Source organism: Cynocephalus volans, chromosome 17 (genome assembly GCF_027409185.1).
Source record: "Cynocephalus volans isolate mCynVol1 chromosome 17, mCynVol1.pri, whole genome shotgun sequence".
NCBI classification, from domain to species: Eukaryota; Metazoa; Chordata; class Mammalia; order Dermoptera; family Cynocephalidae; genus Cynocephalus; species Cynocephalus volans.
In genome coordinates this window covers 45074981-45101399 of record NC_084476.1, presented here as the reverse complement: position 1 = coordinate 45101399, position 26419 = coordinate 45074981, and positions in this window count along the sequence as shown.

Below are 26419 nucleotides of genomic sequence, written 5' to 3'. Positions count from 1 at the left end.
CCTGGATTCTGCACGCAATATAGTGATAGAGTTGCTGTCTCCCAGGACCAGTAGGCTGTGGGCTGGGATAGTGTTGACAGCAATGGATCTACATCACAGCAATGGATGTGTGTCTAGTGTAAAGAAAATGGGGTGTGAAGCCAAAGTATGGGGGTGGAATCCTGATTGTGTCAACAATGGATATTTTATACAATTTGAAAAGAATGGCTGAACATATCTGCATACTTTCATCTAATGGAGATATAAAGTTATTCCATAAATGGAATCTTCCTCAATTCTAGTTATGTTTGCATTGAACATGAGCACTTATCCCTGCCATTCAATGATTTTGAAAATAGGATTTGAATTTGTGAATACTATTTCTTACTTACTTACATCTTACACATCAGTTACATGTTGCCGCCATCTTAATGGACCCATCGCCTCTGGTTCTTCTCTGCAAATGGTGTTCATTTCCTACCATCTTCAGGTAGCTTCCTAATCTAGAATATTCTGAAGGCCTCCTAGATCACTTTCCTCTCTTAGAATGTCAGGCACTCGATAGCACGTCTTCTCCTCTTTCTTATCCTGGGATCATCTCCCAAGCCAGGGTGCAGCTGAATCAGCTCTTTCTCCAGCTCTCGGCACCATGCTTGGCATATGGTGGATACAAACAGAGAGAACAGAGGAGACAGAGCACAAGACTCTAGAGACAGGCGTGTTACAATGACATTTAGAAAGTGACACCTTCTCACTTTTGATCCTGTATTGGTTAGAAGTGAGTCACTAAGTCCAGTCCACACTGCAGGGCAGGGGATTACGTGAGGATGTGTGCAGCAGATGGTGGGGACCACTGGGAGCCCCTGAGGAGTCGCCAACCACACAGACAGAGATGTGGCACTTGAGTCCAAACCTAAATACACACGAAGCCATTGTGAGGTTTTATGGAGGAAAGCAGTATGTGAATGCATGAAATTCCAACTGTCGCATGGTGCAGACAGGGAAAACAGACCAAGAGCAAAAGTGACATTTTCAAGATTATATGACAGGAACCAGACCTGTCGTTAGTCGTATTCCATGCTACCTTCCACACCGTCGTGGATTTTATCTCTAGTCTTGTTTATTAGCTGCATGTGACACCGGCCATAGGTTTCAGAGATGTTTTCTCACACATGCCTGATGCCATCCCTAGGAAGAAGATGCTAGAAAGATCCCCACTGTGCAAAAGGGGAGACTGGGGAGGTCATGAGAGTGACAATGGCTTGTCCAGGGTCCCATAAAGTGATAAGAAGCAGGAGCTGGGGATGAACCTACGTGTATCTCCTCTGAGCTGTGACGCTGGCTGCACCCAGGCCTTGCACAGGGGTGTGGTCAGGCAGTGTTGGTGGAAGGGTGGGCAATAGAGAGAGTTCATGGGGAAGGAGGGTCAGCAGACAGGTACCCAGAGGGGCATTTGCAGTCTTGTACACAGAGGAGGGGCTCAGGAAATGAGGTATCAGGAAGTGACTTCACTTCCTTGACGACAGACCCCAACAGAACTCGGAACTCGGTAACCTGGCACCCACATTCTATACACAGCCCCTTCCCCAGCTCACTTGGCCACAGGCAGAGTGAGATGTTGTGCTGTATCCCGAGGTCCCGGGGCCGTAGCCCCAGGAAGCCCTGTGCTGAGAGGCTTGTCCAATGCTTCCAGCGCTGGTTCAGCCCTCGCCCTCGACCCCTGTGGCCGTCTGGGACGAGGTCCCCAAAGGTAATGTCAGGTGGCCCAGAGGAGGTTGGGCAAGGCCAGGCCAGCACGATGAGCCTCCCTGGGTGACCGCAGCCCCTCCTCCTGAGTGTGTGGGGAACGGGGACATGGGACACCCTCCCAGGGCAGGGGCAGAGGGTGGGGGGTTTATAAACCTGCTGGTCCTGGTGTGTTCACACCTCAGGTCTGGCTGGAGGGTGAACGGGGACTGCCGGGGTGGCAACCACCACCCTGTACATTAACCCTGGGCCCTCAGGCTGTCTTCTCATGTCCTCCCTGGGGTTAAGACTGGCCTCCAGCCCCTGCCCTCCTTGGGGTTCACGGTGCTGTCACTGTGTATCTCTCCCCTGTCCTGTCCTAGAGTGAAGACACATCTTCATTGAGCTCGGATGCCACCCACATGGTGTGGCCTGTCCCGGCACGCACCCTGAAGAAGCGGGTGGAGCACCTGGTGCCTGCTGTCTTGGGTGGTGACCAATCTTATGTCCACCTGTTTCTGTCAAGCTACAAGAACTTTGCCAGTCCCCGGCATGTGCTGCACCTGCTTTTCCTCAGGTGAGCACTCAGGCCCTGGATCACACAGTGTCACTAGGCCGCCTCCCAGCTGTGAGTCTTAGGACTGTCACCACACCCCTCTGAGCCTCAGTTTCCTCCTGTGTTCAGTGGGTGGTCACAGGAACAAGCTCCAGTGGGTCCCCCATGGAAAGTGCTGCTCCTGAGTCCAGCCCTGTGGAAGGTCTGCTGGAGGGGCCACGGTCGTCCTCATTCAGGATTCCTGACACCCCCATGAGGAAGTCTCTGTCACCCCCTCACTGACCTCGTTGACTTGGGCTTCACTGTTTTCACATTTTTACAGGAAATTTGAGATTCTATCTGTAGGCTTCTGGGTGTATTCAAAGCAGGGAGACCAGAGGCGGGCAGAGCGGCTTCAGGTGCACCCAGAGATCTTGGGAGGAGTTGGTTGGGGTTCATTCCTTCAACAATCATACGTGAAGCCACACTATGTGCAGTCACTTTCTGGGCACTGACCATAATCCAATGAACCGAGGAGACTGCATTCCCTGCCCTCCTGGGCTTCCATTCAAGTCAGAGGTGAGACAGTCACAGTAGACATGAGAAGCAAGTAGTGCCACCATATGGTAGATTTGACACACTCCTGACCTCTTCTACGTATGGAAACATGATTTCTGATTGTGACGGGGATGGCGAATCCCTGGAGCAGCTAAAATGGTAAGTGGGGTTTAGGTGCAGAAGGAGGGGCTCCCATCTCCACACAACTGCGTGTGGTCTGCGGGGGCCTGTGGGTGGGGGGCTGGCAGAACTCTGGCTCTCACACATCTTATGATTCCTGCTACAGGGCTGAGGGCTCAAGGCTTTCCCTGCAGGGAAAGGAGTCAAGACGGCTGGGGATGTGGTCCCAGGCACCGTAGGGTGTGTGAGAGGCTGGACAGCAGAGTGAGCCCAGACAGAATCCATCCCCACGCCCTCCCACCCAGCCCTGCCCACACCCCCAGAGCCCGTGCTGAGCCAGAGCAGGAGGTGTGCAGAGCATCCCGCTCACACTCGGGGCTGGAGCCTCCATGGGGATGCTCAGCTGGTGCTGAGGGTGCAGAGTGTGGTCAGGGCCAAGAGATTGCTGTCACTGGGAAAAGGATATGCAGATTTTCATGCAGACACTTGGGCAGTACATTCACGTGTGGGCTCAAGTTTGGGCTTTTCCAAGGGCCCTGGGTAGGCCAGGGGAGCAGCGCCTCCCTCTGTTTCCTCATTTATCAGATATTGCTGGACACCTCCTGTGTGCCAGTGAGTAATGCCCAGAGCAGACAGCACCCTCCTGGGGTGGACAGGTCATTCCAGCAGGGATGGGGCAGTGACACAGACAGAGGAGGTTGTCAGGTTTCCCTGAAGAAGGGAAACGTGGTCACATCAGTGGTTGAAGGCTCCTCCCATGGAGGCTTTTGCCAGCCCCTCCTTGGCTGCCAGGCCCATCTGTGCCAGAACTGCCATACTGGGGGTGGACATTGGATGGGCTGGTCTATGGACAGGCACGGGCAGAGGGTACAAGACTGCAGCTCACTCAGGGGAGCCTTGGGAGGGCAGCATAGAGGGATAGGCCAGGCCTCTGATGCTGTTGCCCACCTGTCTCCCACAGTGCCATGTCCTCTGTCTTAAAGATCTGGCTGGAATTCTATTCCACCGATTTCCACGAGCCTCCTGAATTTCATTCTCTGAAGTTTCTTTCGGCCTATGTACATATCAGTATGTGAGGTTCAGAGGTGGAGCGTAAGGCTGATCTTCTTCTGGCGCAGCTGGAGAAGCCGGAGCACCTGGAGCCTAGTGAGGCGGAGACTGAGGGTGAGGAGGAAGAGGGTGGGTGCCTGTGCGGGTTTGGGGAGGGGCCTGGGCTGGGCCACACAGAGCAGAGTTTCCAGAAGCAGGCTGGGGACAGGGGCACTGAGTACTCAGAACAATCATACAGTGTTCTGCAGTGTGGGGAGACTTCCTGAGGCTGGGTCTCTGGACTTGGGCTTCTAGAAAGACAGTGTCATTGGATGAGACATAGAAACTCACATTGATATTTTCAATTGTTGTCTCTCCAGTTCCAGCTTCCGCCCAGGCTGAACAACTGTCCCAAGAGCTGCTGCCATGTTCGGCTCGAGTTCCAGCTCCAGCTCCACCTCCACTGCCAGAGGCAGAGCGAGAGCAAGATCCAGAGCCCAAGCCAGAGCAAGAAGTAGAGCAGGAGCAAGATCCAGAGCAAGAGGTAGAGCAGGAGCAAGATCCAGAGCAAGAGGTAGAGCAGGAACAAGATCCAGAGCAAGTGGTAGATCAGACGCAAGATCCAGAGCAGGAGCAACAGAAAGATCAAGAGAAAGATCAGGAGAAAGAGCAAGAGAAAGAGCAGGAGAAAGATCAAGATCCAGAGGTAGAGCTAGAGCAACCTGACATAACCGTTCCTGAAACATCAGAAGAATTAGAAGAAACACCAGCACCCAGGGGAGCCCTGGCTCCAGAGCTCCCACAAACACCCTCACCAGTCCCCACTCCAGATCTGTTCTTGCCCTTCCTTGACGCTGTGCTTCTCCTCATTTTTGTCTGTGTCCTGCATCTCCTCAAATTTTTTCATCTTTTATTTTCAATAATATCCCTTGTAGAAAATAAAGTGTTTTTAATATTTTCAAAATTACCATTCAGTGGCACTGAGTACATTTTTAATATGGTGCAACCCTTACCACCATCTAGTGATCGAACAGCTTCATCAACTCTGTAGCCATTAAGCTGTCACTCCCCATCCCGCCTCTCCCTGTCCCTGACTACCACTCCATTTTCTGTGTGTGTGAATTTACCTATCGTGGATTGTTCCTATCAGTACCGTTATATGTTATGTGGCCTTTTGTGTCTGGCCGCATAATATGAGAAAGATCTGATTAATTTTCATTTTATGTTTTTAGTAAGAGGAAAATTACAGAAAAATCAAAGACTCTATGTAGAAACACAAAGCCCTGATAGTTATTATTGCCATAATCTTGAAATAGGAACTACTTTTGAATGACCAGAGAGCCAGAAGCCACTGAGGAAAATGCTGACTTTTCCTGGTCCAAACAAAAACCAGAATAATGTCAAAAGGTGAAAAGACAAACCCCAGACTGGAAAATTCTTCATGGGCAGAGAAAGGGTAGTATGCATCCTAGTTGTACAAAGAGTTCTCATTTATCCATAGGGATAAAGGACATATTCCCGCAGTTCCACAGGGAAGCAATTCACATGGCCAGTAAATGTCAGATATCCGCGGCCTCCCTAATGATTATGCACAGAAATTTACTCACTATTCAGATAGCATTTGCCCCATCAGATGGGCAGGTCTGTATGTCTGGTGACGACCAGCTCTTGTGAGAATGAAGGAAGAAGAGGTCCCAGCGGATGCCCCAGGAGATGTGTTCATAGATACCCCTGTCGCAGGAGCCTCTCAGCAGCTCCTACCAAAATGCCCACGTGTGTCCATGTGCCGGGCAGCAGTGATGCTAGGAAGTTACGCCACATATATATGTAGTCTACCTATGTTAATCAATCGATTCAATAAATCTAAACTTGAAAAATTCCAAAGAGTGATGTTTAGGGGACTTGTCAAATAACCTCAAAGTTAATATGAAAAAAAAATTACGTGCAAAAATGGCCCCCAAAAAGTTCAAGACATAAGAAGAACAATAATAATAAAAACCAGGAGGAAATTTGCTCCGTCTAATAAAATGTATTGCAAAGGAACATACTTGAAAGTGAATGAGATTGGCAAAGAATAAGCGAATAGTTCAGTGGAGTAAAAGTTTGAATTTTGAAACAGATTCTGGTATATGTGGAAAGGATTCAGATTACTTAGGGGAAAGCACTTCATCATTACAGGGATTGAAATATTATTTATTTGGAAATTAAATCCAGTTATGCTTTTGCTAGGTACCGTTCACAAAATTAAATTTGAGATGAATTACTAACTTCAATATTTTGCAAAAGTATTAAGCATTAGAAGAAAGAAAAACACATAATAATTTCCACAGAAGCCAAAAGTACTTTTGAGAAAATGTAAGACTCATAAATATCAAAACACTAGATAAAATAAGGTTTGACCATACGTATTTGTATTTCTCAAGATGGAGAAAAATGGGTTATGTGTATGTATTGTGAATTTAGAAAATCAAAAAGAATTAATTAAAAACCTATTACAAACAAGACGACTTACTAAACTAAAATTTACATGTTGCGATTTAGAAAAATTCACATATAAAATTAATAAATGTCTTATGTAATAACAATAACTATCTAGATTACATGACACAAATCAAGATTCCATTTTCAATAGCCACAAAATTGTTAAAATATTTGGCATACAGCTAACAAGAACTCAACAAAGCCTGTTTAACTATGTGATTTAAGCATTAGAACACTCTTAAAACATACATACACAAACGATAGAGAAATGTCAGAGATATTTTCTTGGCCAGAAAGCCACATGATCCTAAGGATTTTATTTTCTCCTAAGTTACTTTATACGTGTGTCATGATCACATTAAAAATAGTCTCATTTATTTCTTCACCTAGAACAAAATAAGATGATTATAAAATGTTGATGAAACATTAATCGTTCATCAGAAAAAAATGAGGAAACAAATCAAAAGGGAGGGGTAATTCTACCAGAGCTCGAAAAAAATTTTTTTATAAATTCTTCATTATCAAGACCATATGGAATTTGTTTATAAGTAAATATAAAACCTAATGAAAAAGAATGGAGAATTCAAAGAGATACCCAAGATTTATAGAAATTTAGTATTTAAGAAAGATAGCATTTCAAATCACTGGTGAAAATATGCTGCTACTAATGTAGCAGCAGTTAACATGGATGGCATAGCAGCAATTAATAAAGCAAAGCAAACTCAAACAAAAGGTAAATGCCACCAACTAGGTCAAAAGGACACGACAAAAAGTAATTACAAGCTATAATACTTAAAATGGGTGATCAATAATGTTTCAATTTTAAAAAAAGCAAAAAAACAAAAAACCTCTTAAACTAGGATAATATCACTAATACAATGATGTGTGAAAAAATGAGATGGCAATGACCAAGAAAATGAAATAAAAATGAACAAAATATATAAACAATCTAATAACACAAAAGGAAATTTAAATTGGCATCAATAATTAATTAGGTGCTTAAAATCCCTCATAGAGAACTAGACATTTAAAATATATTGAAATACAATACTTCACCTATTAGATTTGCAAAATTTAATTTTTTGATAACAAACTTGTTATTGAGACTGTGGGGATACAGGTATTATAATACACTCTGGTGGAATGCAAATGGTAGAGCCCATAAGGAGCAGAAACTCGCAAAATTTAGCAAAATTATACTTGTATATTTACTATTTTACACTGTAACCCAATATTCAGGAATCTATATCATATGTAACCTTGAAAAATTATAAGGTGAGGTGTCGACAAGATTGTTAATATGACAATACCTATTACTAAGGGTTGGAAACACCCCAAATTTTCATTCATAAGGTTTGCATGAATAATTAGGGTGCATTTTTACAATCATGATTTCTAAACACTGAGTGTAAAATGTTATTGAAAAAACGAACAAACTGAAGACAACGAAGAGATGTACATGTTCATAGATGAGAAAATAAGTAGGGAAAATATATCAATTCTTCCAAATAAATCTATAAATTTTGTTTATATATAAATAACAATTGACATTTTTTACGCAATTTGATAAATTACTAATTCTATATTTCATACGGTTGAGTAAAGGCATAGAATAGAAAACTCAGTTTTGAAAAAGTACACAAGATACCGTCGCTCGTGGTGACCGTGTGGCTTTAATAGCACACGGCTCCGCGGTCAGGACTGTCACGCCGCGGACTGTGCCTGCCAGCCTGGGGCCGAGGAACCGCCAGGACCTTCGGCCGACGACAGCCCACGCGGGTCCCCCTCACGGCTGTGCTCGGCGCCTCGTCAGCGCGGACCCCTTGCACCGACCTGGAGCGCCCGTGGGAATCCGTCGTGTCGCTGGAACCCGCTGTCATCGGCCGCAGAGGGGCGGGAGCAGGGAGTGGAGAGCGGCCGGTCGTGAGCTCCTGTCCCCGGGCGGGACGGGCGGCCTGGGGGCGGCAGCTGCAGGCAGGGCCACCAGGAGGCGCCACGGAGAGCGCACCCCGCGACCGCGGCTTCCCGTCGGCGGCTCTGAGCGCCGCGCACCGGCGGCTGCGGGGACGCGGCTGACAGCCAGGCGCGGACCGCGTGTCCTCTGTACGCGGTGGCGTCTGCGCACGCGCACTGTCCCGCTTACAGCAGCTGCTGTCACCACAGGTGAACGCCTCAGGGACCCATGTAGTGCTCTGGACGACACCTCCTGGGAGCCGATGTCTACACTGCAGCCTCCGAGCAGTCGGGGTCGGCACGATCCCCCGTGGCCGTCACCAGGGCCCTGTCCCCTGTCCGGGTTTATGTCCTCTTCCTAGTGGAAGACGCCCCCCATAGACTGCTAAGAAAACGGTCTTGGGCTGCTAAACGTCCAGAGGCCCGTCCTCGCCTTGTCGGACTCACGTTTGACGAGGAAAAGCGGAGATCGGAACCGACTCTGCACGAGACGCTGAAGGATGGACTAACCTGTCGTCTCCCTCTTGAGGCTCCTCCGCAGCGTCCGTCCCCTGGACCCCCACACCCAGAGTTGACACGGTGTCCCCTGTGCTTCCCCAGTGCGGGGCGGCGTGTAGACCCATCGTCACTCTCCACGTGGGGACCTCTGGGGACCTCCGGGACCTGTCCCTTCCTCCTTTCTCCCACGGTTCTCTCCTCCTGCCCATCTCCGCGGCTCTTCCTGGAGCGCGTGTTGTTCAGACACTGGCTCTGCGGACACGCACTTCCGTTTTCTCTCTCTCTTTCCCTTTTACTCCTTTTACTTTTTTATGCTTTTCTTTCAATTGTATCTTTCTTGTTATCCTTTTGTCTTTTTGATCTAATCAGGCTTCCCTTGTGTTATTTTCTCATCTTTCTAGTGAGTTGTTTTCTAATTTAAATTTCAACACTTATGGGCCGCCCCCTGGCGCACTCGGGAGAGAGCAGCGCTGGGAGCGCAGGGGCGCTGCCGCGGGTTCGGATCCCACATAGGGATGGCCGGTGTGCTCACTGGCTGAGCGCCGTGCGGGCGACACCACGCCTATGGTTTCAACGCCCTTAACTGTCACACACAAACACACACAAAACAAACAAACAAAAATTTCAACAGTTATATTTTTAATTTCTAAATGACCTCATGGTTATTTGATTCATCTTCTCCCTCTTCTACTTTAACCATATCTGCTCTTCTTCAGTAAGTCCAACAGTTTCTCTCCTATAACTCTGAGGAAGTTAATGGTATTTTCTGTTTCCCTTGCATGATCTCTATTTCTTCCAATTCGCTTTTTACTTTTTTGTTTGTTTGCTTTGGCCTATTTCTTATTAGAGGATTTGCTGAAACTAGAGGATTTGCTGAAACATCTGGGGCCCTTGGCATCTGCTCATGGTTAACAGGGCAGCACAGGAAAGTCTTGCTCGTGTGCTGTGGCTTCATGGCCTGTGGGTGACTCTGTGAGGTTCTTTGACTGGGTTCTTGACTGAGGTGCCCAAATCAGCAGAGTGTGTACTGAAGAACTGGACTCCAAGGCCAGATGACATGCATTTGGATTTTTTTTTAATTTTACAAGTTTCCATGACAATTCCTAACGGATCTTAATGCTGAGCACACCAAAGACTGTTAAAACTAGGTATTCATGCCATCGTCAGTCACATAAAGGACACCTACAAATTTAGGATACAGAACTTCCAACAAATAGTCATTTAATACCCGTTATTTGAAACCAAGTGTTTCGTGGACATACGAATTAGAGAGCATCTGGCTTCTTTAAGGGGTAAACAGTGAGGTGGAGCTGAAGATGGAGAGAAGCCCAGAGAGGGGACTAGGAACGTGACAAGTTTGACTTCGCATCTCAGAGGCACTTTTCACTTCATTTCTCTCCATTCATAGCACATGCTAAGTGTAATCACAAGATCGGCACCTCGGCTTGGTTGAGTTGAAGTCAATGCAAGTCCTAGTTCAAAGAAGCCCTGAGTCTTCTGCTTGGGAGCCAATCCACACCATGACAGACAGTTGTGATGGGTTTTAATCGTTAGCAGGGTTGAAGTTGTCGAGGAGAACATGGGAAAATGAAAATTCTGAGAAGAAAGGAGGGAAGCAGCTAAAACTACCATGGAGCAGGGCCGGCCCGTGCGCACTTGGAGAGTGCGGTGCTGACAGCACCAGGGCCACGGGTTCGGGTCCCTATGGAGGGTTGGCTGATTGGCTCACTTGGGAGTGCGTGGTGCTGACAAAACCACAGCAAGGGATAGGATCCCCTTACCGGTCATATTTTTTTTTTTAAAAAAGTAATTTTTTTCAACTGAATAACTTGTCTCCATTGCTTTTTATTATAGAATAAGAGGTGGTTCTGTGTTAAGTATTTTGGCACTTGGAAATAATAAAACCAAAATTAGAGATGGAATGTAGTTCTAAAACCTCATCAAATTACAGTGATAGCTATAGTAATCAAATCCATAAAAGATTCTTAAGTAATTATGACACTCAAAATTCAGAGCTACATGCAAAGTCACAAATATATTTAAAGTTAAAACTCATAGCAATATTAAAAACTTAGCAGCACAGTCACCTACCTTGCCTTGCTGTATGTATCAATCCTTTCAAAGAAGCAGCCTCTCCTAAAGCAATTGTCATTTCACTAAATTGATCACCTGCCTCAAACTCCTTGACATTTGAAACTATTCTTCCAGAGTCATCATTTTAATTTCCCTCCCATGACTTGGAATTACCAGCCTCAATACATTTGCATTGTTCCCTGTACTATTCCACAATGGGGGACAAAAAGCCTACCCTTGCCTTATCTGTGAGCATCTTTTTTCCTTGCAATCAGCTTATTCTCCATAGCAGCAGAGTATCTCTCTGTTGCATATTATTCCAATATGATCATGTATAGGCTGGCTGGTAGCTCAGCTGGTTAGAGCACAGCCTCGTATCACCAAGGTCAAGGGTGTGGATCCCTATATTGGCCAGCCACACACACACACAAAGATTCCAATATGATCATATATTTTACCTAATAGGAGCAGATGACACTGTTTTTGGTTTGTTTTGCTTTTTAATTAAATAAACTTGAAAAATATCTGTTTATTTCAGACCTCTAGAATTTTCTAGGGCTTACTAAGGTTTATCAATTTCTCTCTTGTAAACAAACACATACACAGAGTGCCTGGAACCCAAGTTGGAAGTTACAGCAGAAAGAAGAGACTACATAGGCACAAAAAGAACAGCAAGAAAACTCCAATTCTGATGTTTTACAGGAATGATTTTTCCTTTTGAAAAACATGTGTTCTTTCCATTTCTTTGCCTCTTGAAACTTAACACGTCACCCCTCTCCCAAATATCATCTACTTTCCACTAAACTTACTTGCTTTAATGCTCTTCGTTTTTAAAAGTCAAGTTCATTTGCCACTTTCTGCAAAATAGCTTCTCTCAATTCTCAAAAAAGGAATCTATTGTCCATTTTCTACTCAGCATCGTTCCAGAGCCTCCCCCAATATTGTTGACATTCTCCTCAATACCACATTTTTAAATGATAGTCCTAAACATAAAAGAAAAGCACCTCGATGGTCATATTGTTTGGATCATTTCTTTTGTCATGGGTGTCAGAATTTTTCACAGATTTTTTCTCATTCAGTTGCATGCCAGGACAAATGAACCATAATTTTCTACTAATGTTTAAGAAATTTGTAATCATCTTCTAGCTAAGATGTCATGAGACCCCCTTTCCTCCCTACACATGTGTACATATCTGCATCCCCTATTCCTAGGGGGATTCTGCAGGAGATGAAGGGAGAGGGCTCCCTTGACTAGTGCGGGTGCCCAAGGTCAGCATGCTGGGGTGTCAGTTTCCTGGGATTGCCTGTGACACTGCTATCAAGGCCATGCACAGAAGCAAGAGGAATGTGTTGGCCAGAGAAGGAAGACCCAGTGGGCTACCTTAGGGGTTCAGAGGTGTCCCCTGAGACTGAGAGTGAAGAAACCCACAGTAAGTAGGACAATCAAGGAGGCTAAAGTGAACGGCAGAAGTCAAGGCAGGATGGTGACTCTGGGAAATCTTTGTGCCCAGGCAGTTCCTGGCTGAAGGAAGTGGTCGGCAGACAGAATTAAAGGGCTGGCAGGTTATCAGGCAGCATGTTCATGGTGACCTTCCATCTGGGTATTCTTGATGAATCCTGTTTCACATGTTTCCAGACAATTCATTCATCAGTACTTGGCACCTATTACTTGCCAGGTGCTGGGCTGGGGGCCTGGAATAGGGGCAGACCGAGGTGTAGACTCTGCTCCTGGGTTGCTGACTGTCAGGTGAGGGGGACTAAGGATCATGGCATAATGCAGAGTGATAACATGTGTAGGTAGAGCACCAGGTAATAAAATCATAGACTCTTCTCAAGGGCAGCACTTCAGGGAGTATTTATGGAGCCCCCGTGTTAGGCCCTTCCTGGATTCTGCACGCAATATAGTGATAGAGTTGCTGTCTCCCAGGACCAGTAGGCTGTGGGCTGGGATAGTGTTGACAGCAATGGATCTACATCACAGCAATGGATGTGTGTCTGGTGTAAAGAAAATGGGGTGTGAAGCCAAAGTATGGGGGTGGAATCCTGATTGTGTCAACAATGGATATTTTATACAATTTGAAAAGAATGGCTGAACATATCTGCATACTTTCATCTAATGGAGATATAAAGTTATTCCATAAATGGAATCTTCCTCAATTCTAGTTATGTTTGCATTGAACATGAGCACTTATCCCTGCCATTCAATGATTTTGAAAATAGGATTTGAATTTGTGAATACTATTTCTTACTTACTTACATCTTACACATCAGTTACATGTTGCCGCCATCTTAATGGACCCATCGCCTCTGGTTCTTCTCTGCAAATGGTGTTCATTTCCTACCATCTTCAGGTAGCTTCCTAATCTAGAATATTCTGAAGGCCTCCTAGATCACTTTCCTCTCTTAGAATGTCAGGCACTCGATAGCACGTCTTCTCCTCTTTCTTATCCTGGGATCATCTCCCAAGCCAGGGTGCAGCTGAATCAGCTCTTTCTCCAGCTCTCGGCACCATGCTTGGCATATGGTGGATACAAACAGAGAGAACAGAGGAGACAGAGCACAAGACTCTAGAGACAGGCGTGTTACAATGACATTTAGAAAGTGACACCTTCTCACTTTTGATCCTGTATTGGTTAGAAGTGAGTCACTAAGTCCAGTCCACACTGCAGGGCAGGGGATTACGTGAGGATGTGTGCAGCAGATGGTGGGGACCACTGGGAGCCCCTGAGGAGTCGCCAACCACACAGACAGAGATGTGGCACTTGAGTCCAAACCTAAATACACACGAAGCCATTGTGAGGTTTTATGGAGGAAAGCAGTATGTGAATGCATGAAATTCCAACTGTCGCATGGTGCAGACAGGGAAAACAGACCAAGAGCAAAAGTGACATTTTCAAGATTATATGACAGGAACCAGACCTGTCGTTAGTCGTATTCCATGCTACCTTCCACACCGTCGTGGATTTTATCTCTAGTCTTGTTTATTAGCTGCATGTGACACCGGCCATAGGTTTCAGAGATGTTTTCTCACACATGCCTGATGCCATCCCTAGGAAGAAGATGCTAGAAAGATCCCCACTGTGCAAAAGGGGAGACTGGGGAGGTCATGAGAGTGACAATGGCTTGTCCAGGGTCCCATAAAGTGATAAGAAGCAGGAGCTGGGGATGAACCTACGTGTATCTCCTCTGAGCTGTGACGCTGGCTGCACCCAGGCCTTGCACAGGGGTGTGGTCAGGCAGTGTTGGTGGAAGGGTGGGCAATAGAGAGAGTTCATGGGGAAGGAGGGTCAGCAGACAGGTACCCAGAGGGGCATTTGCAGTCTTGTACACAGAGGAGGGGCTCAGGAAATGAGGTATCAGGAAGTGACTTCACTTCCTTGACGACAGACCCCAACAGAACTCGGAACTCGGTAACCTGGCACCCACATTCTATACACAGCCCCTTCCCCAGCTCACTTGGCCACAGGCAGAGTGAGATGTTGTGCTGTATCCCGAGGTCCCGGGGCCGTAGCCCCAGGAAGCCCTGTGCTGAGAGGCTTGTCCAATGCTTCCAGCGCTGGTTCAGCCCTCGCCCTCGACCCCTGTGGCCGTCTGGGACGAGGTCCCCAAAGGTAATGTCAGGTGGCCCAGAGGAGGTTGGGCAAGGCCAGGCCAGCACGATGAGCCTCCCTGGGTGACCGCAGACCCTCCTCCTGAGTGTGTGGGGAACGGGGACATGGGACACCCTCCCAGGGCAGGGGCAGAGGGTGGGGGGTTTATAAACCTGCTGGTCCTGGTGTGTTCACACCTCAGGTCTGGCTGGAGGGTGAACGGGGACTGCCGGGGTGGCAACCACCACCCTGTACATTAACCCTGGGCCCTCAGGCTGTCTTCTCATGTCCTCCCTGGGGTTAAGACTGGCCTCCAGCCCCTGCCCTCCTTGGGGTTCACGGTGCTGTCACTGTGCATCTCTCCCCTGTCCTGTCCTAGAGTGAAGACACATCTTCATTGAGCTCGGATGCCACCCACATGGTGTGGCCTGTCCCGGCACGCACCCTGAAGAAGCGGGTGAAGCACCTGGTGCCTGCTGTCTTGGGTGGTGACCAATCTTATGTCCACCTGTTTCTGTCAAGCTACAAGAACTTTGCCAGTCCCCGGCATGTGCTGCACCTGCTTTTCCTCAGGTGAGCACTCAGGCCCTGGATCACACAGTGTCACTAGGCCGCCTCCCAGCTGTGAGTCTTAGGAGTGTCACCACACCCCTCTGAGCCTCAGTTTCCTCCTGTGTTCAGTGGGTGGTCACAGGAACAAGCTCCAGTGGGTCCCCCATGGAAAGTGCTGCTCCTGAGTCCAGCCCTGTGGAAGGTCTGCTGGAGGGGCCACGGTCGTCCTCATTCAGGATTCCTGACACCCCCACGAGGAAGTCTCTGTCACCCCCTCACTGACCTCGTTGACTTGGGCTTCACTGTTTTCACATTTTTACAGGAAATTTGAGATTCTATCTGTAGGCTTCTGGGTGTATTCAAAGCAGGGAGACCAGAGGCGGGCAGAGCGGCTTCAGGTGCACCCAGAGATCTTGGGAGGAGTTGGTTGGGGTTCATTCCTTCAACAATCATACGTGAAGCCACACTATGTGCAGTCACTTTCTGGGCACTGACCATAATCCAATGAACCGAGGAGACTGCATTCCCTGCCCTCCTGGGCTTCCATTCAAGTCAGAGGTGAGACAGTCACAGTAGACATGAGAAGCAAGTAGTGCCACCATATGGTAGATTTGACACACTCCTGACCTCTTCTACGTATGGAAACATGATTTCTGATTGTGACGGGGATGGCGAATCCCTGGAGCAGCTAAAATGGTAAGTGGGGTTTAGGTGCAGAAGGAGGGGCTCCCATCTCCACACAACTGCGTGTGGTCTGCGGGGGCCTGTGGGTGGGGGGCTGGCAGAACTCTGGCTCTCACACATCTTATGATTCCTGCTACAGGGCTGAGGGCTCAAGGCTTTCCCTGCAGGGAAAGGAGTCAAGACGGCTGGGGATGTGGTCCCAGGCACCGTAGGGTGTGTGAGAGGCTGGACAGCAGAGTGAGCCCAGAGAGAATCCATCCCCACGCCCTCCCACCCAGCCCTGCCCACACCCCCAGAGCCCGTGCTGAGCCAGAGCAGGAGGTGTGCAGAGCATCCCGCTCACACTCGGGGCTGGAGCCTCCATGGGGATGCTCAGCTGGTGCTGAGGGTGCAGAGTGTGGTCAGGGCCAAGAGATTGCTGTCACTGGGAAAAGGATATGCAGATTTTCATGCAGACACTTGGGCAGTACATTCACGTGTGAGCTCAAGTTTGGGCTTTTCCAAGGGCCCTGGGTAGGCCAGGGGAGCAGCGCCTCCCTCTGTTTCCTCATTTATCAGATATTGCTGGACACCTCCTGTGTGCCAGTGAGTAATGCCCAGAGCAGACAGCACCCTCCTGGGGTGGACAGGTCATTCCAGCAGGGATGGGGCAGTGACACAGACAGAGGAGGTTGTCAGGTTTCCCTGAAGAAGGGAAACGTGGTCACATCAGTGGTTGAAGGCTCCTCCCATGGAGGCTTTTGCCAGCCCCTCCTTGGCTGCCAGGCCCATCTGTGCCAGAACTGCCATACTGGGGGTGGACATTGGATGGGCTGGTCTATGGACAGGCACGGGCAGAGGGTACAAGACTGCAGCTCACTCAGGGGAGCCTTGGGAGGGCAGCATAGAGGGATAGGCCAGGCCTCTGATGCTGTTGCCCACCTGTCTCCCACAGTGCCATGTCCTCTGTCTTAAAGATCTGGCTGGAATTCTATTCCACCGATTTCCACGAGCCTCCTGAATTTCATTCTCTGAAGTTTCTTTCGGCCTATGTACATATCAGTATGTGAGGTTCAGAGGTGGAGCGTAAGGCTGATCTTCTTCTGGCGCAGCTGGAGAAGCCGGAGCACCTGGAGCCTAGTGAGGCGGAGACTGAGGGTGAGGAGGAAGAGGGTGGGTGCCTGTGCGGGTTTGGGGAGGGGCCTGGGCTGGGCCACACAGAGCAGAGTTTCCAGAAGCAGGCTGGGGACAGGGGCACTGAGTACTCAGAACAATCATACAGTGTTCTGCAGTGTGGGGAGACTTCCTGAGGCTGGGTCTCTGGACTTGGGCTTCTAGAAAGACAGTGTCATTGGATGAGACATAGAAACTCACATTGATATTTTCAATTGTTGTCTCTCCAGTTCCAGCTTCCGCCCAGGCTGAACAACTGTCCCAAGAGCTGCTGCCATGTTCGGCTCGAGTTCCAGCTCCAGCTCCACCTCCACTGCCAGAGGCAGAGCGAGAGCAAGATCCAGAGCCCAAGCCAGAGCAAGAAGTAGAGCAGGAGCAAGATCCAGAGCAAGAGGTAGAGCAGGAGCAAGATCCAGAGCAAGAGGTAGAGCAGGAACAAGATCCAGAGCAAGTGGTAGATCAGACGCAAGATCCAGAGCAGGAGCAACAGAAAGATCAAGAGAAAGATCAGGAGAAAGAGCAAGAGAAAGAGCAGGAGAAAGATCAAGATCCAGAGGTAGAGCTAGAGCAACCTGACATAACCGTTCCTGAAACATCAGAAGAATTAGAAGAAACACCAGCACCCAGGGGAGCCCTGGCTCCAGAGCTCCCACAAACACCCTCACCAGTCCCCACTCCAGATCTGTTCTTGCCCTTCCTTGACGCTGTGCTTCTCCTCATTTTTGTCTGTGTCCTGCATCTCCTCAAATTTTTTCATCTTTTATTTTCAATAATATCCCTTGTAGAAAATAAAGTGTTTTTAATATTTTCAAAATTACCATTCAGTGGCACTGAGTACATTTTTAATATGCTGCAACCCTTACCACCATCTAGTGATCGAACAGCTTCATCAACTCTGTAGCCATTAAGCTGTCACTCCCCATCCCGCCTCTCCCTGTCCCTGACTACCACTCCATTTTCTGTGTGTGTGAATTTACCTATCGTGGATTGTTCCTATCAGTACCGTTATATGTTATGTGGCCTTTTGTGTCTGGCCGCATAATATGAGAAAGATCTGATTAATTTTCATTTTATGTTTTTAGTAAGAGGAAAATTACAGAAAAATCAAAGACTCTATGTAGAAACACAAAGCCCTGATAGTTATTATTGCCATAATCTCGAAATAGGAACTACTTTTGAATGACCAGAGAGCCAGAAGCCACTGAGGAAAATGCTGACTTTTCCTGGTCCAAACAAAAACCAGAATAATGTCAAAAGGTGAAAAGACAAACCCCAGACTGGAAAATTCTTCATGGGCAGAGAAAGGGTAGTATGCATCCTAGTTGTACAAAGAGTTCTCATTTATCCATAGGGATAAAGGACATATTCCCGCAGTTCCACAGGGAAGCAATTCACATGGCCAGTAAATGTCAGATATCCGCGGCCTCCCTAATGATTATGCACAGAAATTTACTCACTATTCAGATAGCATTTGCCCCATCAGATGGGCAGGTCTGTATGTCTGGTGACGACCAGCTCTTGTGAGAATGAAGGAAGAAGAGGTCCCAGCGGATGCCCCAGGAGATGTGTTCATAGATACCCCTGTCGCAGGAGCCTCTCAGCAGCTCCTACCAAAATGCCCACGTGTGTCCATGTGCCGGGCAGCAGTGATGCTAGGAAGTTACGCCACATATATATGTAGTCTACCTATGTTAATCAATAGATTCAATAAATCTAAACTTGAAAAATTCCAAAGAGTGATGTTTAGGGGACTTGTCAAATAACCTCAAAGTTAATATGAAAAAAAAATTACGTGCAAAAATGGCCCCCCAAAAGTTCAAGACATAAGAAGAACAATAATAATAAAAACCAGGAGGAAATTTGCTCCGTCTAATAAAATGTATTGCAAAGGAACATACTTGAAAGTGAATGAGATTGGCAAAGAATAAGCGAATAGTTCAGTGGAGTAAAAGTTTGAATTTTGAAACAGATTCTGGTATATGTGGAAAGGATTCAGATTACTTAGGGGAAAGCACTTCATCATTACAGGGATTGAAATATTATTTATTTGGAAATTAAATCCAGTTATGCTTTTGCTAGGTACCGTTCACAAAATTAAATTTGAGATGAATTACTAACTTCAATATTTTGCAAAAGTATTAAGCATTAGAAGAAAGAAAAACACATAATAATTTCCACAGAAGCCAAAAGTACTTTTGAGAAAATGTAAGACTCATAAATATCAAAACACTAGATAAAATAAGGTTTGACCATACGTATTTGTATTTCTCAAGATGGAGAAAAATGGGTTATGTGTATGTATTGTGAATTTAGAAAATCAAAAAGAATTAATTAAAAACCTATTACAAACAAGACGACTTACTAAACTAAAATTTACATGTTGCGATTTAGAAAAATTCACATATAAAATTAATAAATGTCTTATGTAATAACAATAACTATCTAGATTACATGACACAAATCAAGATTCCATTTTCAATAGCCACAAAATTGTTAAAATATTTGGCATACAGCTAACAAGAACTCAACAAAGCCTGTTTAACTATGTGATTTAAGCATTAGAACACTCTTAAAACATACATACACAAACGATAGAGAAATGTCAGAGATATTTTCTTGGCCAGAAAGCCACATGATCCTAAGGATTTTATTTTCTCCTAAGTTACTTTATACGTGTGTCATGATCACATTAAAAATAGTCTCATTTATTTCTTCACCTAGAACAAAATAAGATGATTATAAAATGTTGATGAAACATTAATCGTTCATCAGAAAAAAATGAGGAAACAAATCAAAAGGGAGGGGTAATTCTACCAGAGCTCGAAAAAAATTTTTTTATAAATTCTTCATTATCAAGACCATATGGAATTTGTTTATAAGTAAATATAAAACCTAATGAAAAAGAATGGAGAATTCAAAGAGATACCCAAGATTTATAGAAATTTGTCATTTAAGAAAGATAGCATTTCAAATCACTGGTGAAAATATGCTGCTACTAACGTAGCAGCAGTTAACATGGATGGCATAGCAGCAATTAATAAAGCAAAGCAAACTCAAACAAAAGGTAAATGCCACCAACTAGGTCAAAAGGACACGACAAAAAGTAATTACAAGCTATAATACTTAAAATGGGTGATCAATAATGTTTCAATTTTAAAAAAAGCAAAAAAAACAAAAAACCTCTTAAACTAGGATAATATCACTAATACAATGATGTGTGAAAAAATGAGATGGAAATGACCAAGAAAATGAAATAAAAATGAACAAAATACATAAACAATCTAATAACACAAAAGGAAATTTAAATTGGCATCAATACTTAATTAGGTGCTTAAAATCCCTCATAGAGAACTAGACATTTAAAATATATTGAAATACAATACTTCACCTATTAGATTTGCAAAATTTAATTTTTTGATAACAAACTTGTTATTGAGACTGTGGGGATACAGGTATTATAATACACTCTGGTGGAATGCAAATGGTAGAGCCCATAAGGAGCAGAAACTCGCAAAATTTAGCAAAATTATACTTGTATATTTACTATTTTACACTGTAACCCAATATTCAGGAATCTATATCATATGTAACCTTGAAAAATTATAAGGTGAGGTGTCGACAAGATTGTTAATATGACAATACCTATTACTAAGGGTTGGAAACACCCCAAATTTTCATTCATAAGGTTTGCATGAATAATTAGGGTGCATTTTTACAATCATGATTTCTAAACACTGAGTGTAAAATGTTATTGAAAAAACGAACAAACTGAAGACAACGAAGAGATGTACATGTTCATAGATGAGAAAATAAGAAGGGAAAATATATCAATTCTTCCAAATAAATCTATAAATTTTGTTTATATATAAATAACAATTGACATTTTTTACGCAATTTGATAAATTACTAATTCTATATTTCATACGGTTGAGTAAAGGCATAGAATAGAAAACTCAGTTTTGAAAAAGTACACAAGATACCGTCGCTCGTGGTGACCGTGTGGCTTTAATAGCACACGGCTCCGCGGTCAGGACTGTCACGCCGCGGACTGTGCCTGCCAGCCTGGGGCCGAGGAACCGCCAGGACCGTCGGCCGACGACAGCCCACGCGGGTCCCCCTCACGGCTGTGCTCGGCGCCTCGTCAGCGCGGACCCCTTGCACCGACCTGGAGCGCCCGTGGGAATCCGTCGTGTCGCTGGAACCCGCTGTCATCGGCCGCAGAGGGGCGGGAGCAGGGAGTGGAGAGCGGCCGGTCGTGAGCTCCTGTCCCCGGGCGGGACGGGCGGCCTGGGGGCGGCAGCTGCAGGCAAGGCCACCAGGAGGCGCCACGGAGAGCGCACCCCGCGACCGCGGCTTCCCGTCGGCGGCTCTGAGCGCCGCGCACCGGCGGCTGCGGGGACGCGGCTGACAGCCAGGCGCGGACCGCGTGTCCTCTGTGCGCGGTGGCGTCTGCGCACGCGCACTGTCCCGCTTACAGCAGCTGCTGTCACCACAGGTGAACGCCTCAGGGAACCATGTAGTGCTCTGGACGACACCTCCTGGGAGCCGATGTCTACACTGCAGCCTCCGAGCAGTCGGGGTCGGCACGATCCCCCGTGGCCGTCACCAGGGCCCTGTCCCCTGTCCGGGTTTATGTCCTCTTCCTAGTGGAAGACGCCCCCCATAGACTGCTAAGAAAACGGTCTTGGGCTGCTAAACGTCCAGAGGCCCGTCCTCGCCTTGTCGGACTCACGTTTGACGAGGAAAAGCGGAGATCGGAACCGACTCTGCATGAGACGCTGAAGGCCGGACTAACCTGTCGTCTCCCTCTTGAGGCTCCTCCGCAGCGTCCGTCCCCTGGACCCCCACAAACAGAGTTGACACGGTGTCCCCTGTGCTTCCCCAGTGCGGGGCGGCGTGTAGACCCATCGTCACTCTCCACGTGGGGACCTCTGGGGACCTCCGGGACCTGTCCCTTCCTCCTTTCTCCCACGGTTCTCTCCTCCTGCCCATCTCCGCGGCTCTTCCTGGAGCGCGTGTTGTTCAGACACTGGCTCTGCGGACACGCACTTCCGTTTTCTCTCTCTCTTTCCCTTTTACTCCTTTTACTTTTTTATGCTTTTCTTTCAATTGTATCTTTCTTGTTATCCTTTTGTCTTTTTGATCTAATCAGGCTTCCCTTGTGTTATTTTCTCATCTTTCTAGTGAGTTGTTTTCTAATTTAAATTTCAACACTTATGGGCCGCCCCCTGGCGCACTCGGGAGAGAGCAGCGCTGGGAGCGCAGGGGCGCTGCCGCGGGTTCGGATCCCACATAGGGATGGCCGGTGAGCTCACTGGCTGAGCGCCGTGCGGGCGACACCACGCCTAGGGTTACAACGCCCTTAACTGTCACACACAAACACACACAAAACAAACAAACAAAAATTTCAACAGTTATATTTTTAATTTCTAAATGACCTCATGGTTATTTGATTCATCTTCTCCCTCTTCTACTTTAACCATATCTGCTCTTCTTCAGTAAGTCCAACAGTTTCTCTCCTATAACTCTGAGGAAGTTAATGGTATTTTCTGTTTCCCTTGCATGATCTCTATTTCTTCCAATTCGCTTTTTCCTTTTTTGTTTGTTTGCTTTGGCCTATTTCTTATTAGAGGATTTGCTGAAACTAGAGGATTTGCTGAAACATCTGGGGCCCTTGGCATCTGCTCATGGTTAACAGGGCAGCACAGGAAAGTCTTGCTCGTGTGCTGTGGCTTCATGGCCTGTGGGTGACTCTGTGAGGTTCTTTGACTGGGTTCTTGACTGAGGTGCCCAAATCAGCAGAGTGTGTACTGAAGAACTGGACTCCAAGGCCAGATGACATGCATTTGGATTTTTTTTTAATTTTACAAGTTTCCATGACAATTCCTAACGGATCTTAATGCTGAGCACACCCAAGACTGTTAAAACTAGGTATTCATGCCATCGTCAGTCACATAAAGGACACCTACAAATTTAGGATACAGAACTTCCAACAAATAGTCATTTAATACCCGTTATTTGAAACCAAGTGTTTCGTGGACATACGAATTAGAGAGCATCTGGCTTCTTTAAGGGGTAAACAGTGAGGTGGAGCTGAAGATGGAGAGAAGCCCAGAGAGGGGACTAGGAACGTGACAAGTTTGACTTCGCATCTCAGAGGCACTTTTCACTTCATTTCTCTCCATTCATAGCACATGCTAAGTGTAATCACAAGATCGGCGCCTCGGCTTGGTTGAGTTGAAGTCAATGCAAGTCCTAGTTCAAAGAAGCCCTGAGTCTTCTGCTTGGGAGCCAATCCACACCATGACAGACAGATGTGATGGGTTTTAATCGTTAGCAGGGTTGAAGTTGTCGAGGAGAACATGGGAAAATGAAAATTCTGAGAAGAAAGGAGGGAAGCAGCTAAAACTACCATGGAGCAGGGCCGGCCCGTGCGCACTTGGAGAGTGCGGTGCTGACAGCACCAGGGCCACGGGTTCGGGTCCCTATGGAGGGTTGGCTGATTGGCTCACTTGGGAGTGCGTGGTGCTGACAAAACCACAGCAAGGGATAGGATCCCCTTACCGGTCATATTTTTTTTTAAAAAAAAGTAATTTTTTTCAACTGAATAACTTGTCTCCATTGCTTTTTATTATAGAATAAGAGGTGGTTCTGTGTTAAGTATTTTGGCACTTGGAAATAATAAAACCAAAATTAGAGATGGAATGTAGTTCTAAAACCTCATCAAATTACAGTGATAGCTATAGTAATCAAATCCATAAAAGATTCTTAAGTAATTATGACACTCAAAATTCAGAGCTACATGCAAAGTCACAAATATATTTAAAGTTAAAACTCATAGCAATATTAAAAACTTAGCAGCACAGTCGCCTACCTTGCCTTGCTGTATGTATCAATCCTTTCAAAGAAGCAGCCTCTCCTAAAGCAATTGTCATTTCACTAAATTGATCACCTGCCTCAAACTCCTTGACATTTGAAACTATTCTTCCAGAGTCATCATTTTAATTTCCCTCCCATGACTTGGAATTACCAGCCTCAATACATTTGCATTGTTCCCTGTACTATTCCACAATGGGGGACAAAAAGCCTACCCTTGCCTTATCTGTGAGCATCTTTTTTCCTTGCAATCAGCTTATTCTCCATAGCAGCAGAGTATCTCTCTGTTGCATATTATTCCAATATGATCATGTATAGGCTGGCTGGTAGCTCAGCTGGTTAGAGCACAGCCTCGTATCACCAAGGTCAAGGGTGTGGATCCCTATATTGGCCAGCCACACACACACACAAAGATTCCAATATGATCATATATTTTACCTAATAGGAGCAGATGACACTGTTTTTGGTTTGTTTTGCTTTTTAATTAAATAAACTTGAAAAATATCTGTTTATTTCAGACCTCTAGAATTTTCTAGGGCTTACTAAGGTTTATCAATTTCTCTCTTGTAAACAAACACATACACAGAGTGCCTGGAACCCAAGTTGGAAGTTACAGCAGAAAGAAGAGACTACATAGGCACAAAAAGAACAGCAAGAAAACTCCAATTCTGATGTTTTACAGGAATGATTTTTCCCTTTGAAAAACATGTGTTCTTTCCATTTCTTTGCCTCTTGAAACTTAACACGTCACCCCTCTCCCAAATATCATCTACTTTCCACTAAACTTACTTGCTTTAATGCTCTTCGTTTTTAAAAGTCAAGTTCATTTGCCACTTTCTGCAAAATAGCTTCTCTCAATTCTCAAAAAAGGAATCTCTTGTCCATTTTCTACTCAGCATCGTTCCAGAGCCTCCCCCAATATTGTTGACATTCTCCTCAATACCACATTTTTAAATGATAGTCCTAAACATAAAAGAAAAGCACCTCGATGGTCATATTGTTTGGATCATTTCTTTTGTCATGGGTGTCAGAATTTTTCACAGATTTTTTCTCATTCAGTTGCATGCCAGGACAAATGAACCATAATTTTCTACTAATGTTTAAGAAATTTGTAATCATCTTCTAGCTAAGATGTCATGAGACCCCCTTTCCTCCCTACACATGTGTACATATCTGCATCCCCTATTCCTAGGGGGATTCTGCAGGAGATGAAGGGAGAGGGCTCCCTTGACTAGTGCGGGTGCCCAAGGTCAGCATGCTGGGGTGTCAGTTTCCTGGGATTGCCTGTGACACTGCTATCAAGGCCATGCACAGAAGCAAGAGGAATGTGTTGGCCAGAGAAGGAAGACCCAGTGGGCTACCTTAGGGGTTCAGAGGTGTCCCCTGAGACTGAGAGTGAAGAAACCCACAGTAAGTAGGACAATCAAGGAGGCTAAAGTGAACGGCAGAAGTCAAGGCAGGATGGTGACTCTGGGAAATCTTTGTGCCCAGGCAGTTCCTGGCTGAAGGAAGTGGTCGGCAGACAGAATTAAAGGGCTGGCAGGTTATCAGGCAGCATGTTCATGGTGACCTTCCATCTGGGTATTCTTGATGAATCCTGTTTCACATGTTTCCAGACAATTCATTCATCAGTACTTGGCACCTATTACTTGCCAGGTGCTGGGCTGGGGGCCTGGAATAGGGGCAGACCGAGGTGTAGACTCTGCTCCTGGGTTGCTGACTGTCAGGTGAGGGGGACTAAGGATCATGGCATAATGCAGAGTGATAACATGTGTAGGTAGAGCACCAGGTAATAAAATCATAGACTCTTCTCAAGGGCAGCACTTCAGGGAGTATTTATGGAGCCCCCGTGTTAGGCCCTTCCTGGATTCTGCACGCAATATAGTGATAGAGTTGCTGTCTCCCAGGACCAGTAGGCTGTGGGCTGGGATAGTGTTGATAGCAATGGATCTACATCACAGCAATGGATGTGTGTCTGGTGTAAAGAAAATGGGGTGTGAAGCCAAAGTATGGGGGTGGAATCCTGATTGTGTCAACAATGGATATTTTATACAATTTGAAAAGAATGGCTGAACATATCTGCATACTTTCATCTAATGGAGATATAAAGTTATTCCATAAATGGAATCTTCCTCAATTCTAGTTATGTTTGCATTGAACATGAGCACTTATCCCTGCCATTCAATGATTTTGAAAATAGGATTTGAATTTGTGAATACTATTTCTTACTTACTTACATCTTACACATCAGTTACATGTTGCCGCCATCTTAATGGACCCATCGCCTCTGGTTCTTCTCTGCAAATGGTGTTCATTTCCTACCATCTTCAGGTAGCTTCCTAATCTAGAATATTCTGAAGGCCTCCTAGATCACTTTCCTCTCTTAGAATGTCAGGCACTCGATAGCACGTCTTCTCCTCTTTCTTATCCTGGGATCATCTCCCAAGCCAGGGTGCAGCTGAATCAGCTCTTTCTCCAGCTCTCGGCACCATGCTTGGCATATGGTGGATACAAACAGAGAGAACAGAGGAGACAGAGCACAAGACTCTAGAGACAGGCGTGTTACAATGACATTTAGAAAGTGACACCTTCTCACTTTTGATCCTGTATTGGT